Consider the following 17974-nt stretch of genomic DNA (forward strand, 5'->3'; position numbering starts at 1 on the left):
GTGGATTTAATGTAATAACTATAACTCAGGTAAGTTAAATTCACAAACATTATCCTAGTAAGAAAACACACAAATATATTAATAATTTAGAAATTTTGAACAAAATCATCTATTACTTGTCAAGAACTGAGAAACTCCTAAATATCTGTGCTGAGCTTATACAAAATACTACAAGAATTCCCTGAATATTAATTTCATTTGTGTTTAATTTGCAACATATTATGTTTTATGCTAGTAATTACGTAAAATCAACAGTTATGAACACAGATAAAGACCTTCACAGAGTCTAGCAGAAAGCACAGTACTATGTAACAATGTAATGCATTTAAAAGGAAAAAAAACATACTGGCATCATTTCAAAAACAAAGTGCTCTGTACAGCTGGAAGAAGCATTTATTATTTATACTTTGAAGGCTTTTCATTCACATGAATGAAACATGTTTACCATTTGGAATGAAGATGAATTAGCAAGGCTATAGTCAAAGGCAACTCTTTTTTTTCTCCTGTAAACTTCAGATCCAGTAATATTCAGGCTAGCCATTCACATTCGTCCTCTCTAGTGACTGACAGAGATGTGAGAGGCTTATTAAGATATGCTTGGCTCAAACTGGTAGATGCTATGTCACGCTATAATTTCTGGGTTTGGATTAGGATATATATCTGAGGTTAAATGCTAGAAATACATTTAGGCTTATCAAGGCAGGTTGGTGTCATGAATAATGTATTGCATTCTACAACAGAGAAGCCACCATAAAGCCTTTACTTCTGTCCATTTAACTACTGGTCCAACATACAGAGCATGGATTTTTCACACAAAAACCTCTCTGGGGTTTTTGGCTGTGGACACATGGCAAATGACCGTTCAGAGCACCATTCTGTCTAAGTAAACAATATAAAAAGTTATCAAATTTTCAGAAAACCTCACAGTTGTTAAAATCTACCAGCATAATTTGTATTATGATATACTTTTACCAGACATAGCAATAAAACACGTGCACTACAGCTATGGATGTACTCAGAGGCACAGAAGAGAATGTTTCAACAAACTGTTGAGAACAATTCAACTATCTCTCACTGGAGATAATGGCTGCTGAAAAGCACTTGTCATCTACACTAGTTAGTCTTCACCCCATTTCACATTATAAAAATGCAAATCCTCCTTTGACTCTTAAGACAGAACTGGAATACCCCAACTTCTATAAAATATGTTTATTCTATTTGGAACAATTTCTGCATCTACATCTCAAACTACAACCAAAACAACCTTGCCAAGTTGCTTCCCAATCAGTGATGACCCTCTGCTTCCCAGGCACTTTACTTTTGATCTTAAAGTTCCCTGAACACTTAGAGCTTTTCCTCTGTGCACAGCTCAAATTACCCACTCATAGCAGTTCTAAAATCTATTTTGCTGAGGGGTCTAATCCCAGGATATGTTCAAGACATCCTGTGGCCAGGATGATACAGAGTTGTTAATTTTTTCTTCTAAGATACAGGTGCTTGTTTTGATATGTGTATTTTAATAATAGCCTAGAGATCAGAAAACTTCTGAGTAGCTGGAGGCCTATATTCAACTTCCTCATTCGCCTGAAAGGCTGCAAACTGCATCTCCCATCATCCCAGTAAAAACTTTCAGGCTGGGACTGTTCTGGAAAGCAGGCAGCCTCCCCCTTTCCTGTACAGCAATTGCTCTGCTGCACAGAAAGGATGCAGGATTCACATTTAAAAGCGCAAAATCAAATGTAATGCTACTATTCATATAAGTTGTTGAATAGAAATCTAAAACTATTTTACCACTGGCTATTTATTGTGCACAACCAAACTATGTGCCAGTTAGTACCAGCTGGAGGAAGAAAGCAACCATCTCACAACTAATAACACTGACAGAGCCAATACTCAGTCCCAGCTTCAGCTAACGTTACATGATCAAATTCCTGTCAATAGATACTAACAAAGAGATCCAACTAATTGTGTTGAAGCTTCTAACTTGACAGCGAGCTGCCTCCACAAAACCAAAATGCATATACAAAACGTGCCAAGTGGGTATGAGAAAGCGTCTGGTTACTACTGAATAAATTAAAAAAAAGTAATTGCCTTGTCATGTCCTAGTTTGTTCTAGTTCTGATGCACTTCAGAAAAAAAATTTCAACCTTCAGGCAGGGGGGAAAAAAAAAACCCAAACACTTAATAAGGTATGGTTTCCCTGAATCCGATAAACATAATCCCAAAGTATCTCTTAAAAAAAGTCAGAGCCTGTACTTTACAGTACAGGCATCTATGCTTATCTTACATCTATGTTCCTGGCAAATTATACTTAGCTGGAAAGCAAAATCTACACGGGGCATCAGGGACTAACTTAAATATGTAACTGAAATACTTCCTCGGGGTGGGGGAAATAAATAAAGGAAAGATGTGTTACAAAGAGAGAACACTGTCTTTGGCTTTATTAGTGCTCAGAAACAATTACCCCTCCATCACATGAACAGTGGATGAAAAAGACTGTCTCCAAATATAATATGCTATCAGAAGGTGTCTGTAGCTCATGCGGTCTGCCTAAAAGGGCTCAAGATGCAGGAAAAGGGGGCTTTTTCCACAGTCATTGCTCCCTCACTGACGCAGCACCGTGCCTCAGGGCTGATTAGGCCAGCTGGTACTTGGCATGGTCTCACACGGTGCACTGATCAATACTCCCCTCCGCGCACATGGACTTCCTTCCTCACACACTTCATTTATGTATACACAAACAGATTTTCATTCACTAGAACAGAAAAGCTAGCCTAAACAGATGGGCTGCACTTCAGATAAAAATGGTTCAGTCCAGTTAAATGAAAAAAGAGGCTCATTGTGGTTCTGTTCACGGTTCACACCGCACCAAGGTAAGGCAGCTCACAACATTAAGGTCAGGACTTTACTGAATCCAAGCTGACAGTGAACTGTCACTGAAAAGGCAGTCCTGTGCTGCCCTTGCCCCGTGCACAGTCACCCCCAGACACTGTACAGTCACCTCCTGTAACAGCAATGAACAGATAAAGACAGAAAATGGGTGAGAATGGTTTGGGAGCAGCTTGCGGTTACATCACATTAAATGTAACACTGACCTGCGATCCTAAAGCCCTGGTGAACCCTTGGGTATACTTTACATATACTTTTTTAGCATTTGCTTTATTAGTACATACTAATTTAAAAAAATTAAAATTATATTTGTAATAGGTGCGACTTCCTTCCAAATTGCTTATAAATACTGGCCTTAAAACCAGAAGGATCAATTCAGTAAAAATCACACAAAGTATTACTTATGATCTCACAAACTAGGCAGGATCATCCTTGAAAGTTCATAGATGTATAGTAGACCACAGAAGAAAAAAATCTCAGGGCTGTAAGAACTGGTTTGTCAATGAAGTATTGCTCTTCCCTCTGTCAGATCCACACCAGTCGCTGGCTGAACAGTTATCTTTGAAACTACACATCGAGTTCCAGTCATTATAAATACCACAGGACCTTCTACTGGACTAGAAACTAGCAAACTATGCTATGCTCATGATCTCGGTGCAGTACTTAGGTGAGTTGTTAGGAGAAAGCACATGCACACTGACATACGTATGCGCGTATGTGTGAAGACAGGCTTCTTTTACTGATAAACAAACTGAAAAAAAAAAATCAACTTTGGCATTGAATTGGGTTCCCTAGTGTCTAGCCCAGCAAGTATAAAGACAAAGTATTGAATATTCTTGATACCCTTGAGTATAAAAAAAGGTGTATATCCACATTAGGATGTATATAAGCATTTCGACAGATGCTGAATGATTAATACACATCAATATACAGCTGGGTCCCAACGGTGGAGGTAAGGGGACAGGATCTGTTGGCTAACTGTGGGGCTGTTAGGCGTTAACTTCTAACCTGGGGAATAAATTATGAGACAAAGTTTACTAAAGTATAGACAATAGAGGGAAGTACCTGGGTTAGAAGACTAAAAACAAGTTAAAGAAAGAATGCTTAAAATTGGAAATAACTATATAAAACAGGATGACAAGTGAGAACATGGACAGCATAAATAATGTTTAAAAGAGATTAGTGCTTGACATAGTAAACAACAAATAAGAACTATTTTAAACTCCTCTATCTGATTTAAGTATTTTACACGGGGTAAAAAAAGGAGGACATGGGAAATCCAGGGAAGCTGGATATTCTGGGGAAAGCCAGCAACGACTGACATCTGTAGGGAGGTCTGTATCTCTGCATTTTTCAAACTTTGGCTTCAACCACTGCTGACAATCCAGAAGCACAAGTATATAATTCCCCTTCTTCCCCAGATTTTGTTTCCATTGCCTGTAAAAAGGCACCCTGACAATTAAGATTATTGCAACATAAACCTCCAACATTAATATTAAAAATCTATTAAGCTATTAATATTCAAATGTATTCAAAAAGAAAATAAACAGCTCACATTGCTCTGAGAGCCCAGTTGAATAGGTATGCTTTGTTGCATTTCAAAAAAGCTACAAGATTGATTGGCACCTCTAAAGAAACGAGTTCCAAGTACTAGAGCACTATCAGCAGACCCCCACCAATAACCTTTCCTAGTCAAACTTACTACTGTCAAACCCAACACAATTGTCTCTACTGTTGCAGAATGCCATCAGGAGGCAGAGAGCATCTTACACATGTCTCAAGAGTTTTTTTCCTGTTTATTCAATTTCAGAAACAGATACCCTTCCCCTTTAGAATAAATCTGTCTCGGAAAAATCCATAGGACTAAAAGAATTTCATTGTTTTGTCAATATTTCAAAAGGGTAAATAAGTGTGACTTATACTGCTATGAGTCATCCACCTCGATATTGATTTCAAGGAAAATCATGCAATATCTGATTAAAAATTATGACTTGCTCTTAAAGGATTAATTATATTTTATAGTACTCAACAGGTTTTAGGGGAAGAGAAGTCTTGTCAGACCAAATACTCCCACTAACAAATGACAAAAACTGTTAATGACACATTTCTGAACACGTTTTAAGCTTTGAACTCAATTCCACACAAGTTTCTGATTCTGAGAGACAGGAATACTCAGAAGTTATATGGCAATATAAAATTGGAAACTACTTTCTTTATATTACATTTCTTAATAATTATCAATTATTTAGGGTGAAAAGCTACCTACAGGACTGATTCTCAGCCCATGGCATAATGTATTCTTTTACTACAAATATAGAATTAAAGCTGATAATGTTTGCAAAAGGAGTAAGGATGGATAGAATGGAAAAGAGTGAGCAATAACAACTATACACTTTGCTTGGTAAATTGCACTCAAAGTGTTCTTCTAAACAGCCAAATACAAGGCTTGCAATGTCAAAATAAACACTGTAATCCCCGACTCTTAAAAGGACCTAAAGAATTATCAACAGTATCTGAATACGAGCTACCAATTCACAGGTTGAACCAATAGCTGAGATTTCTGACCTGTGGTTTTGTAGAGAAGCATATTAGATGGTCATTATTCTAAATGTTACTACTTGTAAAATCTATATGTAGCAAGTGCTACAGAAATAATTTGTGCTGTTTTCCCCATGTAATCTTATAATATATTACATCAATCAATAACGCTGCTGATGCCATTACTGACAGATTTGTAAATTGGAGTCTGTTCCTTAATGTTTTTGTAATTCTGACTTTGATACCTGGAGAGCATCAGGAAAAAATCGATAGCAGACAGCTATGGGCTTGTCAAATTTCTCACATTTAAAACAAAGCTGCAGTGGGTGTGATCAATGATGTACTATGCTGATCCTGGACACAATTATTAACATCACCACTAGCATTTATATAAATAAACTTTAACAATTTTCCAAGTAAAATTACAAACCTGTAATAACAGAAACTTATAGGAGCCAAGTCAATGTCAGCTTACTTCACTGTATTTTATGGCTACACAGAGCTCATATATCACTTCTTTGTAAACACTCTGTTGGCTTGATGCAGTGTGGTTTCTCACAGTACAAAAATAAAACCTTTTTAATTATCACAATGAGAGGCAGACGTAAGGAAAAACAATGCTAGTCATTAAACCTTCCCTAATTAATTTTTTACACAGTTTTTTTTTAGCCAGTAAAGTACAATTTAAAAGCTAAGGATAACTATTACTATCATTCAATTTCAAGATTACCAGAGAAGAAAATGTTGCAGGATTTGTATCAGATTTAAGAAAGGACGTACAGCTATTTTCTGACACATTTAGGTTATAAATAGGAAGAAACACAGATTAAGAGACCAAGCTCTGCAATTTGCAATTGTAGAACAGAGATGGATTAAAGACTTAGGAAAAAAAAGCACTTTCAAGCCCTGAAGATTGGAAGCATCTTTCTGGTAATATTTCACGTTATAGTAGATATTTGGAACAATGATACAAAGCAAGTCTGCTCTTTTTCCTGGACACAAGATATAATGTACAGTGGTAATGTTTAAAAAGCAAATCAGAGTATTCTCATCATCCATTTTAGGAAAAGGCTAAAGGGATTTGTTTCTCTGATGGCATCTCCACTTTTTCTAATTCTATTAACTGAGCTCTGCCAGAAATTATATATAACACAAGCTCAATTATGAGGGGTAAACATTTGTGTTTGTAATAATGCAGCATACACAATGTGCCAGGTATTTTCAAAGTATTTTCCCAGGCACATCACTTTGACCCAATTCCACCTCACCCTTTTTTCTGAGTATCTATGTTTTTCAGGATCAAAGGCAAACCATGGCTATTTTCTGCATAGTACACAAAACTGTTCACTTATGAGCACTGCCAAAGGTTATGAAAGACTGTTTTCGTTAGGCAGAAAAACAAACTGTTTAGTTCCTTTCTTTTCTCTGTAACCAGATTATAATGGTTATTTTTGTTAAGAACCTATTTCTAAAATAGTGGCATTATCGCTGTCACATGAGGAGCAAAGACTCTGCAAGGTAGAGTGGATGGGAGAGGATACTGTCAGTAAGGCTCAGTATACTCTGTAGACCTTGGAAACAGGAGTAATTATTGAGCAATGCTCTCTTGGACAGAGCAAAATATACTCCCCAAGAGCTGGAATCACTGAAGTTTTGCAGCATGTTTCACACACCCACTTCTGCTGAAGGATATTTAAGAAATACTTCTACTAAGTTCTAAAAATAAATAGCTTAAATTCTGAGTTTACAGCAAAAGATTTTAAGAAAAGAGTACCACAGCACACTTCACACTGATATCAATAACAAATTCCAGAAAATACTGAAGCATTTGAGTACTTGAAATCAACATATAAAAGGCATGTAAAAAGCATATAGGAGGAGACTCTTAAATGGTTTCCTGACCAAGGAAATTATCTTCAACCCAGAAATAGAAACTAAATTCCAGAATAGGTATAATTATAGATTGAATGTGAAAGTTCAGCCTCAAAGAGAAACTATTTTCAATTTGTAAAAATGAAAATGGATCCAATCCAATTGCAAAGCATTAAAAAAAAATAATCAGACAATAAGCCATCCAAAGTTGAAAAAGACAAAATGATCACAAGAACCACTTGCCTGAGGGTATTCTTATGCAACAAGAAGCAATATTTCAAAGTAGATAAATAAGAACAGGATGATGTTTTATTAAAACAAGTCCTAGCAACAAAATTATAGAACAGCATCCTGTAACACTTGCCAGGACCAACTGGGATCTTCAAGCAGCTTTGTACTGCTACCCTTACTTTCACTTAGTAAACTAAAACACAGAAAGTGAGGTGAAATGCCAAACCACCCAGGACTAGTGACCTCTGTTTCAGTTTAGTAAAGAAATCGTTAATTACACTGCCTTCCAACATTTCTTCCAAAGCAGTAACAAAGGGCTTTAAGAGACTTCTTTTGTTCAGTCTCTCTGAACAGAGTTCATTACAGAATCACAGAATGGTAGGGGTTGGAAGGGACCTCTGGAGATCATCTTGTCCAACTTCCCTGCTTAAGCAGGCACACCCAGAGCAGGGGCACAGGACCGCGTCCAGGCAGGGTTTGAGTGTCTCCAGGGAAGGGACTCCACAGCCTCCCTGGGCAGCCTGTGCCCCTGCTCTGGCACCCACACAGGAAAGAAGTTTTTTCTCATATTCAGGTGGAACTTCCCGTGTTCCAACTTGAGCCCATTGCCCCTTGTCCTGTCATTGGGGACTGTTGAAAAGAGCCTAGTCCCATCATTCTGACACCCACCCTTTAGATATTTATAGGCATTGATGAGATCCACCCTCAGTCTTCTCTTCTCCAGGCTGAACAAACCCAAGTCTCTCAGACTTTCCTCATAAGGGAGAGGCTCCAGTCCCCTGATCATCTTTGTAGCTCTCTGCTGGACTTACTCAAGGAGTTCCACATCCATCTTAAACTGGGGGCCCAAAACTGGACACAGTACTCCAAAAAACTGGACACAGTACCAGGGCAGAGTAGAGGGGGAGGATAACCTCTCTCAACCTGCTGGCCACGCTCTTTTTAATGCAGCCCAGGATACCATTGGCCTTCTTGGCCACAAGGGCACGTTGCTGGCTCAGGGTCAGCTTGTTGTCCACCAGCACTCCCAGGTCCTTCTCAACAGAGCCACTTTCCTGTAGTTCAGCCCCCAGCCTGTACTGGTGCCTGGGGTTGTTCCTCCCCAGGGGCAGGACCTTGCACTTACTTTTGCTGAATTTCATCAGGTTCCCCTGGGCCCAGCTCTCCAGCCTGTCCAGGTCTCGCTGGATGGCAGCACAGCCTTCTGGTGTATCAGCTGCTCCTCCCAGCTTGGTATCATCAGTGAACTTGCTGAGGTTACACTCTATCCCATTGTCCAGGTCACTGATGAATGTGTTGAACAGGACTGACCCCAGCACAGACCCCTGGGGAACACCACTAGTGACAGGCCTCCATCCAGACTCTGCTCCATTGATCACGACCCTCTGAGTTCTGTTGTTGAGCCAGTTCTCTATCCACCTCACTGTCCACTCATCCAGCCCACGCTTCCTTAGCTTGCCTGTGAGGAGGCTAATGGGAGACAGTGTCGAATGCCTGACTGAAGTCAAGATAGACAACATCCATTGCTCTCCCTTCGTCGACCCAGCCAGTCATGCCATCAGAGAAGGCTATCAGGTTGGTCAAGTATGATTTTCCCTTGGTGAATCCATGTTGACCTGTTCCGATAACCTTCTTGTCCTCTACATGCCTGGAGATGACCTCCAGGATGAACTGCTCCATCACCTCTCTGGGGATGGAGGTGAAGCTGACTGGCCTATAGTTCCTGAGGTCCTCCTTCTTGCCCTTTCTGAAGATTGGAGTGACATTTGCTGTCCTCCAGTCCTCAGGCACCTCTCCTTTCCTCCACGACCTTTCAAAGATGATGGAGAGTGGCTCAGCAACAGCATCCATCAGCTCCCTCAGCACTCGCAGGTGCATCCCATCGGGGCCCATGGATTTGCAAGGATGCAGTTTGCACAGGTGACCTCTGACCCAGTCTTTCTCAACCGATGGTAAGTCTTCCTTTGTCCCAATTTGTCCTCTCTCTGCTGGGGGCTGGGATGCCTGAGGGCCAGCCTTAGCAGTAAAGACTGAAGCAAAGAAGGCATTCAGTAACTCTGCCTTCTCTGCGTCCTGTGTTACCAGGGCCCCTTCCTTGTTCAGCTGTGGGCCCACTGTATCCCCAGTCTTCCTTTTACTGCTGATGTATTTAAAGAAGCCCTTGCCAGATTGTCCTGGTTTCAGCTGGGGTAGAGTTAAATTTCTTCGTAGTAGCTAGTATGGGACTATGTTTTGGATTGTTGCTGGCAACAGTGGTGATAATGTGGAGGTGTTTTGGCTGTTGCTAAGTCGCGCTTACGCTGGTCAAGGACGTTTTCAGCTCCCCGTACTCTGCCGGGTGCACAAGAAGCTGGGAGGGGGCACAGCCAGGACAGCTGACCCAAACTGACCAATGGGATATTCCATACCATATGTCATCATGCTCAGTATATAAGCTGGGGAAGAAGAAGGAAGGGGGGGACATTGGGCGTGATGGTGGCTGTCTTCCCAAGTAACTGCTACGCGTGATGGAGCCCTGCTTTCGTGGAGACAGCTGAACACCTGCCTGCCCATGGGAAGTAGTGAATTAATTCCTTGTTTTGCTTTGCTTCTGTGCGCAGCTTTTGCTTTACCTGTTAAACTGTCTTTATCTCAAACCATGAGTTACCTCACTTTTACTCTTCCGATTCTCTCCCTGTCCCACCAGGGGGGAGTGAGCGAGCGGCTGCGTGGTGCTTGGTTGCTGACTGGGGCTAAACCATGACACAGATTTAATTCCAAGTGGGCCTTGGCCTTCCTCGACGCATCTCTGCATACCCTGACAACATTCTTATATTCCTCCCACATGGCCAGTACCTTTTTCCACATACTCTGGAAAGATAACATTAAAACAATAGCTTTTATTTTTAGAATTATTAACATCTGGTGATAGGCTTAAAAATAGAAAATATCTCACAAAATCACTGTATTTTTACTGCATGTTGATAACCAGTGTTTACATTGATACTAGAAAACACTCCTTCTTTACATATTACTTTCTCTTCTTGTATTTCCACTTCATTATCACAATGTACCATATTTCTAGAAAGCATCAATTCCTAAACTAAAAAGAGTATCATAAAATATACCTAATAAAAGGTCCCTGACAATTGAATAAAAATTGAGTTTTAAGAGTCTACACTAAAATTATTAGGGAACAATGTTATTCCTAAAAACAATAATCCTAAAATTCCAAAATCCTCTAATTAGGTTATGTTCAGTTGATTATTTTGATTGATAAGGAAACTGTAACCCATGAGAATATTCATCTCATGAACTAAAAACAAAAAAGCAAAAAACCACAACCTGTATGGCATCAATCTCATGAAGAGATTCTAAATTAAACATTTTATTATCCTATGGAGATTTATGCTTCCATTATCTCTTACACCCACATAAGATAAAGCAAGTGTAAATCTGTCTTTCTCCAGGCAGGGAATTTCATAATGCTGTATTAGAGAGGTGATTATTCTATCCTCACATTTCATAACACTGTTTTCTTAACAATCAGAAGCACTTTCCTTTAATATCAAGACAGATATTTTGACTGAGAGTGACTATGGATATGTGCTGAAACTAAAAATGAAAAATCTATATGAATAAATATTGAAATGTACATTAATCCTTACTCTAAGCTTCCACCACCGAGTAAGATGCGTGTCCAAGATTTCCTCTAAATATTTGCAGCAGCCAAAGGGATTATATTTTTATGCAATGTTTGTAAATTACATTTACTCAAACTGCAATACATCCAATTTTTTCTTCTTCCATTAATTGTACATAGGGTAGGGCCACCATGTCTATGCCAATTTACACTCATATAAATAACAGAAGTACATGCTGATTGCATCTAAATTTAGGCACAATTATTAACAATGCAAATGGCATGAGAAGAAATTTTTGTAAATATGTCAAATTTGTGTTTGATATATTTTCCTATATCATCCCACAACATGACATACATCATGAATTCAGCGCAATGGGCTTCTGACTGAAAAGTTAGCTGCCATCCATTTGTGTGTGGTAGTTACTTGCTCAAGCTATTAAAAAATTTCAGCTGTCACGATGTTCCCTGGAGAACAAGGTGGTGTCTCGGGTAGATACAGTCAAGACTTCTGGGTCATTATAGATTAAATTCATACTGTGACTTAGAGATTTAATTGGTAACTCAGTTTAACCATCAGAAAATAATATGACAAACTCCTAAAAATTCTCCATTGGTATTGGAAATAGTTGTAGGAATGTTATAATAAAACAGCAACATCCATAATTTGAAACATCCTAGGTTTCTTTCAATAGCACTAAAAGGACATTCTTTGTTCTGTAACACTTGTTAAATTCACAATTGCATAGTAACAGAAATGTAATTAACGGAGGTGCAACATGGTTATACATGCCAATTTATAGAAGTACGTTACAGGTTTTTATATAAACTAACATTTTCATACAAGAGAGCAGAGTCTAATGAATTGCAAAACCATGTACTGGAAGCAGCAGTAACAGAACTTAGAGAATACTCTCATCTTGATGCTTGAGAAGGTTTGCATACAAAACAGTACTCCTCAAAACAAAAATATAAAACTCTGCCTTTTCAAGTAAAAATTATAATTCACAGAGTGAATTTTTCATTGAAGATGAGATGCACCCCATACAGCCAGGAGGAGGGGGCACATTCCCTTCTCTATCCACTAATCCCGTAGCCATCTCAGACCCAGTGCAATAAAGGACAGGTTTAGAGATGCTCCACATTATGCCAGCCCCCCAGGTCATTCTAGCAGTTTATAATCACCTGTGCCCAGCAATACTGTAGCCAAATGCTTTTCAGTACCTCTCCAATCAAGTAATCCCCTATTCTAGTTCTATGTCTCCCCAGGATAGCCTTCCACAGGGAAATCCCCAACCATCTGGTTAGCTCAGCTTTCAACTAGCTTTGATCCAACGAAGTGGCTCAAAGCAGTAAGAAAAAAAAGAAGATAGATATGCCTCTCAGTATTTTGCATATATTGAACCAGATTCTGATCCTAGTTTGATTAATGTAAAACTAGAAGAACTTCACTAAGGACAGGGATACAGGTCAGGGAACTTTATTTTGCTGTTCTGTCCAATATTATGCACAGCTGGTTTTTAAGTAAACAAAGAAAATACCACCACTGTGCAAAAAATATTCAGCTCCTATAAATCAGCATAGCTTCACTGAAGTCAACTGAGTTATGAAAATTTACATCAGCTACAGATTTGCTCCAGTATGTAATGAATAGCGTTCTGTTTGCTCCCCTGGGTCTCAGCTCAGGCTCTATATGAATACAACTGGACTTTTTCTTCCAAAATGAGTATGAACACATCTTCTTCTGAGTCACATATTCTTAGATTCTATGTACTGCACATTGCCAAGATGACTAAAGAACTTTAAAAAGTAATTGTTTTTTCAATAAAATATCAGATGCGATTTTCTTACACAACTTCTTAGAAAACTCACCTCATTTTATTGCCATTTATTGTACCAAAATTCTAAAAATCCAATTTGCTGAGAAAGTAGACCTCATGATAATATACAGTACTGAATAATATGAAAAAGTAATCCCTGAGACAGAAGAAACAGCACCTCTGAAAAGTCCACACAAAATGATGTGGTATGTCTGATTTTAGCCAGGATTTATAGGGAACAAGATACCAATAAAGTTATGATGAAAAAATTAAGAGTCTGAACACATGTAACTAACTGTGATCTTGGAACAAAAGTTGTTCTTACATTAATTTTATGGATTGAAATTTATGTACAAATATTTAGATTTCAGAATAGAGAATAGACTCGGATCTCCTCCATTAATAAGAAGGACATGCTACATCACAGAATCCTGAAGTTGGAAGCCTGTTTTTCAAAGAAAGTAAAGGTCATACTTGGATGTCAAAAACCATCAGGTTATTATGTTTTCATAGAACAATTTAGCATTAATATTTTCAAAGCATACATGATAAATAATTTGCAAATTTCAGGAAAAAGTATACATTTTAACAAGTCCAGTCACTTTTGTGTACGTTACTGCATTGTCTCATGAAAAAAAATTTCTAAGCAGACAAAGGAACCTCTTCAATATCAGATAACATACATACAGTCTGTCTTGAAAAGTATTATTGAATTGTAAAGTCAAGTATGCACAATGTAGAAAGCATGAGAATTAGATCTCTGTGTTTATTCAACTCAGCAAATCCTTGTGTATATGCTGTAACACTGGGTTGTTACTTTGGTTTTCACATGATGTCTTCTTTTAGCGCACACAACAGCCATTCTTCATTGTTAGGCTTGCTCCAGTAATATGAAGGGTATCTTTTTAATAGAGCAAATGTTTAATTCTAAAAGGTTTATTTCTGCTGCACTGAAGCCATTATCAAAATGTCAGTCAAATCCAGTGGGATCATGATTAGTCATATTAAGTCCTGCTTGAAAGTCTACAAATCTTTGTGGCTTACTAACACTGCTTACAACAGTCGAGTGGTCAGTGCAGACAGACAACCTTATTCCTCGTAAATTCATCTGCAAGCCCATTAATACATACTAGTCATGAGTCCCAGAGTGACATAGCGAAATAGTCTCAGTAGGCCTGGAGACTGAGAGACTAGATAAAAGAAAGGAAGTTACCAGCTCCACTAGACAGGTGAAAATAATTTGTTAAAAGATTTTCAACCAACTTTAACTGGCAACGTTTCCATCAGAAAGTATAAAACATACACGTAGCTTTTGTTAATGTCATAGCAAGAATGGCATTGTCTTGAGGAAACAGGCCTCCTGAAGTTAAGATTTATAATGGTAGTTCTAAGAAACAAACTGAACAGTTTCATGTATAGTCAAGAATTATGAGAAAAATAATTCCATTTTCCTTTTCTTTCCTTTTTTAATAACTTGAATCTGAATAAGAACTTTACTTAATATAAAGTTAAGGCCTCTCCTCTAATTTCGCTTTTGGTACAATTTCTACTTATCTAAGCAGATTATGAGATATATTGCAGCAGGAAGCATCTCTGTCTTTAAAGACAGAACATTAGGAATTCTAATATAGAAAATGTGGGCTAAACTACCTTCATTTGTATTGGTAAAAATATACAACAAATCAATTCATTTCAAAAAACAACACTGGAAATACAGTGGTATCAACTAGTAAAAAAAATTAGGCTTAGTGTGGTTAACAGTATAATGTTGCTAGAAGCAAACAATAAAACTAGTAATTCATAGCAGAAGTTTTCTCAGAATACTTACCACATTCTGATTGGAAACTACAGTGGAGATGTTCAGTTTTTTTCAGGAAACTCGGAACAGTTGGAAGTAAAGGAGGCAGTACAACACACGGACAGAGAACTGGCCCAGACCTCTGAATTAATTAGTTTCCCTTCTAGCTGTATCATTAGCTTTCCAGGCGACCCTGGGTAATTTGCTTCTTTTCTCTCTGTCTCAATCTTCTCATCTGCAAATAGGTACAACAATCCTTTGTAAAGCCCTTTCTCCAATCCAACAGAAAGCACTGTAAGAATTACCCTTTCCCACCACTTACAAGTACAGTTTGTTCACAATGGAACAGTCAGCAAGATCTTCTAAACAATATTTTCATCCACTTAACTTATGCTTAAGTTTCTTAATGCATTTATGAGCTATAATAATGTGTGTTATTTTAAAAGATATATCACCACAATTTATGATACTTAATGGTTAAGGAACACTAATATGGTTCTGTGAAATTACATGCAACATACCCCAGTGCCCCCTGGTACACCTGGGTCTCTATTTGATTGTAAAATAAGCAAAAAAAACCCCACCATGAAATAGCCAAAGCAGAATGGCAGTTATCAAATAAAACATTTACATAAATATTTAGAATATATACCTCAACCACAAGAGCATTTTATTTTAGCTCATCTACCATGCAATGATAAAATATACACAATTTTAACTAGTAAGCAATAAATTTTGCTAAAATTATAAGAATATACTCATAGACTTGAAAATCTACATTAAAATGGCAAATTGCAGAAAAAAAAACCCAACAAAGTACAAAGTGCAGAGCCTAATTTATATATGTGGACATTTAAATAGAATATACAAATACTGGAGATTGAGAGGAGTGTACTGCTGAGTTCTTCATGCAGTCTCTAAGTAGGCTGGATTCAGAGAGGGGAATGATTGATAAGAACTGGCTGTGGGATGGCTGCATAGCAGTTCTTCTCATACACGTGTAACCTGTGGGCAGGAAGCCAAGCTAGGGCTCCCCTGAAGGTTCCATACTAGTGGAGTTGAGCATGTGCGGGTCATCCCATGTAATACCCACTGCCATCTCAACAGTGCAAAGACAAATTAATCTTTCCGTTTCCAAACCACTTTTATCATTCAGTCTGGTCTATGATCTTCTAGTTTCAGTGTTTCTGATGATAAAAATCAAATTTGGGTCATTTATGCCTAAATATTAATTTGTTTAGTCACATATTTTGAAAATTAAGTCTATAATACCATTTAAAAGGCATTTATCGTTACCATGGGTATTTCTCCCCTCTTAATTATTCTGAGAAAAAAATGGATGCAAGAAGGAATACTCTCTAAAATACTAAGTTGTAAAATGATTCTGTAAGGTGTCTTACACTGCACTGAAAACAAACTGACACAAGAGACATTATCCCCCAAAAAAGCAACACATGAAGAAGACAGAAAAGTAATTTTAAGCTGCTCAAGTTTAAACACCCAGTAGGCTGTAGCAACAGAATTGCTTAAAGCAGTTCTATATCAGCTGAGATGCTTAAAATCTGAAAATACAAAGATTCCCCTTTCATCAGCATAGACAGGTAAAAAAAAATCCACTCTAATGATTTGGCAGTTGTTGCAAAATAATTATCAACCTGTGAGATTAGGAGATAGAATGAAGAAGCAGATTACTGTCTGATACTCCATTTTCAGTGGTTTGTTTTAAAAAATATCAGGTAACGGTATTTTCTATTTTAAAACTACAAATATACTCTCATCCCATCTGAAGTAAACAAGCCCTTACCAATAATATACCCATTCTGAACTTTGGGGAAATCTTGATTCTGCTTTGAGTCACTCTAGTTATTTCATTTGTTCTACATTTCTTCAGAACTAGAATAATTAATTTCAGTTCCATGATTATAATTTCAAATACTGCATAGAGTATCGTTATGGAAAAGATAGACCTTCTAATAAAAAACTTCAAGCTTGCTGCAATTGCTTAAGACCCAGGAAATCAGGTGTGTAACTCATAATCAGAACCAAAAAGAATACTAGTTATTGTAGAAATACGGAGGAGATAAGGTCAGACACATCCCATTAGGATTTGGAAGAGATTATGGGATCATTTGCTTAGGTGAACTGACATTACTGAGCATCTTATATCAGGACTATTTATGCTGTACTCTTTTTTGTTTGGAAGTCCAATTATAGATGCTGCTGTTGATTTGTAAAGTCTAGGCAAAAAGTTACAGACTGTTTTTGGCACAGAACCACCAAACTTGGAACACTCCCTGACCCAAATTTCTTCATTTTCTCTTCCCAGCATGAAGCCCATCTCCTCCCCAGAATTTTGTATGAAGTGGATTTAGACTGGAGGCCAAAGTCGTGATAGCTGATGGCAGTTAAGTCATCTTATTGCACTTGTTAAAAATAGGGTTGAAGGATATCTGTTCTCACATCTAACAGTTGTCATTTTGGCACAACACTTTTCATGATGTGAAAGTGCCCACAGAATTGGACAACGCTTTATTTTTTTGATACGTACAGAATCAATAGATACTTTAATTTCTTCTTTAAAAGGAAGAGAAGTTTAAAGTATTTCTAAAAAACACTAAAAAGTAATTTTATTCTCTTTTAAAAGTGCTTTCAAAGAGGGTGTTAACAGCTGATTTATTTTATTCCTCCTACATTCGTCTGTTTGTCTTCATCATTACACTTTAAGGAAAAGCTGTTCCACTGTTTTAACTTGTGGGCTGTTATTTTTTTTTAGACTGACTAGCGTTGTCACATCCAGTTTCTCTGTAAATCACTCCATAAGGCTCTGCACCTTTCATGAGTTTTACTTCTTCTGCTACTGTTATCTGTAAAGTCTGTATCAGAACAATGATTCTACTCATCTCATTTAAACTGTGGTACCATATGTCAGTTATACAGTTCCAACATACTTTTTAAGCTTTGCATTCTAGATAAATGCTCTCACATGTGTTTATTCACAGCAGCGGCTGCTTCAAGAATTACTGTTGTGTTGGACACCTAGAAGTATTCAGCCTTAGACAGAAGCACCAGCGATACATATATATTTCCTACTTCTTTGATGTGAAATTTGCTGTCACTTCTACCACCCATCAGCATGTAAGCCGGCAGTTTTAAAACGTCCATTTCCACATGCCCTCCTACCTTCTGCTATACAGGATTACCTCC

General features: G+C 37.8%; 1 protein-coding gene across 3 annotated transcripts in view; it reads right to left on the reverse strand.

The window, feature by feature from the left end:
- Window positions 1-17974, reverse strand: part of NPTX2 (neuronal pentraxin 2) — a 72226-nt gene that overhangs the window by 26416 nt on the left and 27836 nt on the right. For all 3 annotated transcript variants that reach the window (XM_064461700.1, XM_064461701.1, XM_064461699.1), the window contains exon 2: window positions 14801-15005. The gene's annotated coding sequence lies outside the window, so the exon portion shown is untranslated. The remainder of the gene's footprint in view (window positions 1-14800; window positions 15006-17974) is intronic.

The sequence above is a fragment of the Phalacrocorax carbo genome, chromosome 10 (assembly GCF_963921805.1).
Source record: "Phalacrocorax carbo chromosome 10, bPhaCar2.1, whole genome shotgun sequence".
In the NCBI taxonomy this organism is placed as follows: domain Eukaryota; kingdom Metazoa; phylum Chordata; class Aves; order Suliformes; family Phalacrocoracidae; genus Phalacrocorax; species Phalacrocorax carbo.